Raw genomic sequence first — 6,000 nt, 5'->3', positions numbered from 1 at the left:
AATAAAATTTGAAATAACATAATTATAAATTAAATATATCTTTGAATTCTTAAATTTCTAATAATAGAGACAATTTATAATTAAAAAGTACCAATTTTGGGCGTTGTAGGGGTGCTAATCCTTCCCTAAACGTAGCCGACCACGAATCCCTTTTTATTATTAAAAAGAACGATTTTTTGGTTAAAACGTAGATCAGTTTATCTTTTAATCGATGTTTTCTTAAAAACTCTTTTAAAGGATGATTTTTAGGTATTCGACCTACCTAACCCAAAAGACCGATGACGACTCCCAAATTATTTTAAAAACCATTTATTCACATCACTTTTCCCGCCAAGTAAAAAAATTCGTGCCCGGACGAAAACCGGTTACGACACAGAGAAAACCAATTCCGTATGAACACCTGATACAGCAAATATGGTTTTTATCTCCATAAGACCACATGCTCATTCCTTCTTAATTTTGAAATGTGGGTGAATTTACGGTTAAAATTGACATTTTAATTTGTGAAATTATATTTCTTCACATGAATGACAGTAAAATTCAAGTCAAAGTGGATGTTCAAAGTGTGTTAATATGGTATTGGTTAATTCAATCACCCAAACGTGCCATATTAGTCACATGTTAATGAGGTAATGACTGTTAAAGGTCGAGTACCAATTTATTACATAATAATAATTTTAGTGACTATTTTATTACTTTAAAATTTCAATGTCGAAAACAAAAATTTATTTATATTTCATTGATCATTTATATAATTTTTCCTAAAATAAAATGACGAATGAATTATCTATAAGTTGATAGTAATTGCACGTAATAAGAAACATAATACGAACAAAAATGAATGTATAATATAAATTAATAACATATATATTAAAATTGTTTATATGATGATAATACTACACAAACTCAAATGTGTTCGAGTATATGTTTGACTTGGGTATTGTCTTTATAACTATATTCTATATATATTATATTTCGCATAAATTGAGACCCATCAAGGATCTCAATAGTAAAAGATTATTTACTTTCTTTATAGGTCTTAGGTTTAAACAATTATATTTGTAGATTATGTATGTATTATCAGTTAAGAAAATTATAAACTTATACTACCTTAAAATTAACCTAAAATATTAAAAAATCACATTAGTTGAGTATTAAACTTTTATGATTATTTGAATATAACCTTCAACTTTTTATTAATGAGTGATTGGAGTTAAGACCCACACATACGCACAATTGTCTCTTGTCTGCTGTAACCGATTTGTGTTAATTTCTAATGTTAACATGAGTCTACAACACGTAATGTACATGTTTCTTTTTTAACAAAATTTTATGATTTATTTTTTGCCTCGTATGTTATTCTTTTCTTTTAATTTGGTCTTTAAATTTCACACTAAAGTTATCAATAGTTGTAAGTGACTTCTGTTGCGGAATACGGTCGTCAGATAGAGTAAAATCGCAACTGATAATTTGAAAAAATAATAATGAAGGTAAAGTGGACACAAATTTTACATGAAAAACCCCTGAATAATATATGGTAAAAACCACGGGCAAAGGTAGAAGAATTTCACTATTAAAAAATAGGAGTTACAACTTCTCTCGATTTAACAAGAAGAAAGCAAGAATAATTATCTCTTGATAAAAAGGAGAAAACAATTACAATAGAAACTCTCTAATTTCTCTAGAGTAGAAGAGAATAATGAAATGATTTTGATATGAAGAAATGGAAAATGTCCAAGCTATTTATAGTTGAGTTTAAGGGACCAAATTTGTAAATAGCCTAAAGTTTAGGGAATAAATGAATGATTTTCCTTTTCCAATTTTAAACCAAAACTGACACCATTACTGCATTCGTTTGAAACCTTTCATTTACACCAAATGGTGCACTAATGCACTCCAGGTGATGTAACTTTTAACAATCTCCCACACACCATTTTTTCTACCTCGTACCATTTGTTTTGCTTATGTCTCTAACATGCCACAAGAGGATCGAAACCAAGTAAATTTATCAGCATTGATCGTTTTTGGCATGAAATCTGCTATATTGCCTTTGGTATGAATTTGATGCATATCTATTGTCCCTTCTTCCACCTTTTCACGAATTAAATAGTGTTGAACTCGTATGTGTTTTGTCCTTGAATGAAATGTTATATTCCTTGCCAAATGCAAAGTGCTCTGTTCTGACTGTTATAAAACAAAGAGACATACTCTTAATTATGCTCAAGCTCCTCCAATAGCATTTTAACCAAATTGCTTCTTTATTGGCTTGAGTAGCTACTACATATTCTACTTCTGTTGTTGGCGTAACAACAACTGATTTCAGTTTTGAAACCCAAATTACAGCTCCACCAACAACTTTGAACACATATCCTATAGTGATTTGCTTTTATCTAAATCCCCTGCATAGTTAGAATTGGCATACCCTCTGATAAGAAAGTTTGATCCTCCGTAACATAATGCAACATTTAAGGTCCCTTTGATATATCTTAGGATCCTCTTTACGTCATTCTAAAGCACTTTTCCAATATTTTCCATGTATCGACTAACTACTCCCACTAGTTGTGCAATGTCTGGTTTTTGCATATCATAACAAACATTAAACTTCCCAATATTGATGCATATGGTACTAGAGACATCTCCATCCTCTCTTTTTCACTACTAGGACTCATATTGGAGGATAATTTGAAGTTATTAGGAAGAGGAGTAGAAATTGGCTTACAATCTTGCATATTGAATCGTGACAAGATCTTCAAGTAATTCTTTTGTGAAAGTCAAATCTTCCTATTACTTATATCTCGGTGAATTTGCATCCATAGAATCTTGTTTGTTGGTCCCAAATCCTTCATTTCAATTTTCCTAGTCAATTGTGCCTTTAATTTTATAGTATGATCTTTGTTGGGGCTTGTAACCAACATGTCATCCATATATAACAATAATATTACAAAATCATTTTCACCAAACCTCATGTAATAAGCACAAGGGTCTGCATTAAGTCTGTTGTATCCAAGGCACGTATGAAGGAATCAAATCTCTTATACCAACACCTTGGTGCTTGTTTTAGATCGTACAGAGATTTTTTCAATCTGCAAACCAAGTTCTTTTTTCCTTTTTTTTCCAAAACCTTCATGTTGGATCATATATATCTATTATTCAAGATCTCTATGAAGAAAAGTTGTTTTAACATCTAGTTGCTCTAGATGTAAGTTCAATGTAGCACACATTGCCAAGACTACCCGAATCGTTGTTAGTCGAACCACATGAGAATTTTTTATTGAAATAAATGCCTTCTTTCTGAGCATATCCTTCGACCACTAGTCTTGCACGATACCTCTCCACTTGATCATCACCATTTCACTTGATTTTGAAGACCCATTGATTACCAATTGGCTTCCTTTTTTGTGGTAGTGACACAATGTCCCATGTATTATTTTTATTAAGGGTTCAATTTATTCTTGCATTGTCGTCATCCATTGTGAAGCATTTAATATGTTTATTACCTCTTAGAATGTTGATTGCTCACCGTCCTCTGTCAAAAGACAATATGCAATATTACCTTCTATAACATAATCTGAGTTTCAATTGGGACGTCTTTTCACATGATCTAATTGATGAGTTATTGGAGCTTTAGAATTTTCTAGTTTTGATTCATCGTGCTCTAGATCTGCTTCAAAAGAATCTCTTTGTTCAAACTTATTTTCAACTTGAATCTCTATAGTTTCTGACTTTTCTTTTTTAATATTATCATATTCTTCTTTTCTTTGTAGTTTATCTTCTACAAAGATAACATCCCTGCTGATAATCACTTTGCGGGTTGTGGGATCCCACAAGCGATACCTCTTTACTCCATCAGCATACCCCAAGAATTTACATTTTCTCGATTTTGGATCTAATTTTGAAATTCCTTAGGCATTGTACATCACGTATAAACTACTTCCAAATAAATGGAGGTTTGAATAATCAATTGGTTTGCCATTCCACATCTCCATTGGTGTTTTCAACTCAATTGCAGTTGACGGAGTCCGATTCACCAAATAACAGGCAGTATTAGCTGCTTCTACCCAAAAAGCTTTCTCTAGGTCTGCAACCCTCAACATTGCTTTTATTTTTTCTAACAAGGTTATGTTCATCCGCTCTGTTACTCCATTTTGTTGAGGAGTGTATATTGTCGTAAACTCTCTTTTGATGCCTTTTTTATGAAGAAATCATCAAATTCATCACTTGTATATTCACCTCCATTATCTGATCTGAAACACTTAATCTTATTTCCAGAATCAAGTTCCACCCGTGCTTTGAAAGTTTTAAAAGTTGAAAACACATCTAACTTCTTCTTGATAGGGTATACCCAACATCTCCTAGAGTATTCATCAATGAATGAGACAAATTACTTTACTCCACCTAGGGATGCAAATGGTGCTTTCCATACATAAGAATGAACCAATTCTAGAACACTATTACTTCTAGAATTTGATGTGTTGAATTTTAACCGATGTTGCTTACTTGTTATGCAATGTTCACACAAAGAAAGTGATATCTTTGTCAAACCGGGAAATAGTTTTTGCTCCGTAAGGAATTTCATTCCTTGTTCTGGCATGTGTTCAAGTTTTTGATGCCATAACATTGCAGAATTTGAATTACATAAGGCAATAGAGGCTTTTACTTCTAAAATGTCTCTCCCTTAACCATGTACAAGTTCGCTGTTATCTTTTCACCTTTCATCACCACAAGCGCTCCATGGAATACCTTAATGATTCATTTATGTGTTTCAATCTTTCTTGCATTATTATCCAACAATTCGTAGGATAATAAATTTTTTCTTCAGGCCTTTCACATGCCGTATATATTGAACAACTTTAATTGTTCCATCATACATCTTCAGTTTGATGGTTCCAACGCCAACAATATCCAAGGCATGATCATTGTAAATGTAAACAGATCCTCCTGAGATAGGTTCATAATGATAGGACCATTCTCTTCTTGAGGTCATGTGATATGTGGCTCCCGAATCAATAAGTCATATAACTGCAAATATTTTTCTACCTTCTATGAATGTTGATGCTGCACAACATAGAGCATTTCCATCATCTAAAATGTTTGCAATATTTCCTTGTGGATTGAAGTTTTTAGCTAAACTCTAACAACCCTTCTTCAAGTGACTTTTATTTCCACATTTGTAGCTCTTTAAATTATTCTTACTTCTCGACTTTGATCTACCATGGTTGTGACTGCTATTTTGACCATGTTTTGTTGATCTCCCTATCATCACTGTCAACGCCTCTACTTGTTGCAGACTTACTTTTCTATCTTCCTTACTTTTGTATCAATTTTATTCTTGTGGAATAACATCTACAACGTCATCGATTATTAGACTGGTAAACATTATTGTTTGTCAAGTTGATGATGAGTTGATCATACGAATTAGGTAGGCTTTGAAGTACAAGTTCAACACATTCTTGTTCTGCTATTATACAACTTAAAGATGTAAGCTGAGAAAATAAAGTATTCAACGTGTTTAAGTGTTCTGTCATTGAAGTATATTCTGACATCCAAAGAGTGTACAATTTTCTTTTAAGGAAAATTTTATTTTGCAACCATGTGGCCTCATACAATTTGGTGAGATGATCCCAAATCTCTTTGGTTGTTTTCTTCTCCTCAATGCTTGATAGTATTTCATCTGCTAATGCTAGATGAAGGTTTTCTATAGCATTACAGTCCATCTCGTTCCATTTGTTGTCATTTGTAAAATTTGTCGACCTTTCACTGATAGTCGCTAGACAACTATCTTTCCTCAAGATAACCTTCATCTTTTATTTCCATAGTGAGAAATTTCTCCCATTGAACTTTGCAATGTCAAATTTCGTTACCATAACTTCTATCACAGATAGCTCCCACTGTTTCACTATTTGATGTGAATAGTTCCTTGTAACTTTCGTAGAATGGGTAATACCTTCTTACTTTCTTATGTTGGAGGATCCACTTTTTTTATGGCAACCACAAAGATAA

Source organism: Hibiscus syriacus, unplaced genomic scaffold (genome assembly GCF_006381635.1).
Source record: "Hibiscus syriacus cultivar Baekdansim isolate YM2019G1 unplaced genomic scaffold, ASM638163v2 tig00113726_pilon, whole genome shotgun sequence".
NCBI lineage: Eukaryota > Viridiplantae > Streptophyta > Magnoliopsida > Malvales > Malvaceae > Hibiscus > Hibiscus syriacus.
The sequence above is the reverse complement of the archived record's forward strand: the minus strand, read 5'-3'. Positions refer to the sequence as shown.